General features: G+C 38.2%; 1 non-coding gene across 1 annotated transcript; it reads left to right on the top strand.

Moving 5' to 3' along the window:
• Nucleotides 1–1,583: 1,583 nt before the first annotated feature.
• Nucleotides 1,584–1,741, top strand: LOC122151690. The gene has a single exon (XR_006164255.1). It is a non-coding gene; the product is annotated as a U1 spliceosomal RNA (small nuclear RNA).
• The last annotated feature ends 247 nt before the right edge of the window (nt 1,742–1,988 follow it).

Here is a 1,988-nt window from a genome sequence, read left to right as displayed (position 1 = left end):
ATTACAAAGACCTCTGACTATATCTCCAACCTTCCACTGGGTGATTCGACCCTTCTTCTGCTAACAACCCAATATCTCATTCTTCTCTGACCTTCGAGCAACTCTGGCAGGGGCGTATAAGGATTTTGGATAGAAAATCCACTGCCAGAGAGATCTCAGTGGCAATTCTGATAGCTATTTTATCTACTAAATGGCACAGAGCTGAATCTTGGTAGCACACCTAGTTCTGATCTCCTTTCCCTGAAGATAGGGAAATTGGAAAAACGGTATTTTCTGAGATGAAATAGTGGAATGGAAATAGATTATACATAATCACTTTAAATGTTGGTATCAGCAGAGCTGGAAAAATCCCCTGGCTAAATCCCATGGTGAAAATCCATTAATTTTGAGGGGATTAAGTCAGCTGAATAATTTTGGATGGGAAGGAACCATTCTGACAGTTAAACTACTCCAGGGAATGAAACTTAATTTTTAAGTCTCTTACAATAATAGCAAGTAGAAAGTTTGATATTTTATAAGCTACACAATTGAGACTTATGATAGAATTTACATTTCTCTAGTCTCTGCATGCCAGTAATGTTAACACTTTATTCAGCTACAAATATATAGATTAGTCATTCCTGCTTGGAAACCAATAGATAGTGATCTCTCCTTTTGCCTTATCAAATAAAGAACCAGAACTGATTAGATCTAGGTGATTTAACAATCCTCATAAATGATTTCCTTTTCCTATTTTCCGCACAGTGGCAGAGCTCTAAGGATGTATTACTGTGTTTTGCAGAGGATAGTGGTCTATAGGGTTTGTTTCAAGCACCAAGAAGTGTAAAACTTTCCTAATTCTCTTGCTTACAACTTTCTGCCTGATTGGCATTAGCTGGAGAGATATAATATTGGCAGAAGATCCAGGTAGAAAGGAAGAAACAAAGAACATCTTGTTGAGCACATTATTAAAACTCTTCTTTTAGCAACCAATAGGCAAAAAAGTAGAAAAACTTATGAGTTGAGAGCTCTTTGGGGGCAGAGATTTGTGCTTCATTACACTCTTCTGTCCACAGTACTGGCTACACTGTCTTACCCAAAAGCTCAACATATGTGTCATGCATGAACAGTGGTAGAACCCCGGGGACTCCCTCTGTCTAAGATGGAATGCTCCTCTTTCTCTTCTCCTGCTGGGGCCATAGCCAAAAGAAAAATGGGCCCAGAAGGAGCTCACCCCTTCTCTCCAAAGACACACATTCCCTGATAGACTCATTCTTCATCTTCCTGGCCAAATGTGAAATCTTACTGTTTTAGCATGTCCTCAAATCTTGATTGAGAATTTAGATATTTCCAGCAGAGGGAACAGCACATGAGAAGATAGGGTGGCGTGAGGTTGCATGACCTGTTCAAGGAACTGAAAATATTCCTGGAATGTTAAGGGATAGGTAAATTATAGAAAATAAAGATGGAGATGTAAGTCTTGGGCTTTTCTGAGTTGTCTACCTGAAGAGGGAAAGGATGGGATAGCAAACATTTTCCCCAGCTGACACCTTTGACAGCTACACAACCACCAACATCCTCCTTGTAAAATGCACAAAATTTGAATGCTTACCTGGCCAGGGTGATACCATGAAGGTGGTTTTTCCAAAGTGAGGTTTATCCACTGCACTCCTGATGTGCTGATCCCTGTGATTCCCCCAAATATGGGAAACTCAACTGCATAATTTGTGGTAGTGGGATACTGCATTCACACTTTCCCCTGAAATAAAATAAATAAATAGATAGACAGATAGATAAACAAACATGCACAACATTTGAAATGTCTTCCTACATAACAAAACATTTTCTTGCACTAAGAACACATTGTTACTTCCTCAAAAAGAGATACGCCCAAATCTTATTATACTATCAAGTTATATTTTCTGAGATATGTTCTCTTTTAGGTTTCTTATTTTTTTAAAAAAATATTTTATTTATTTTTGGTGGCAGTATACACAACAAAACACACA

This window comes from Orycteropus afer, unplaced genomic scaffold, assembly GCF_000298275.1.
Source record: "Orycteropus afer afer isolate SDZICR_OR568_19922 unplaced genomic scaffold, OryAfe1.0 scaffold00654, whole genome shotgun sequence".
In the NCBI taxonomy this organism is placed as follows: domain Eukaryota; kingdom Metazoa; phylum Chordata; class Mammalia; order Tubulidentata; family Orycteropodidae; genus Orycteropus; species Orycteropus afer.
Note: the sequence above shows the minus strand (reverse complement) of the source record. Positions and strands in the feature narration are given on the sequence as shown.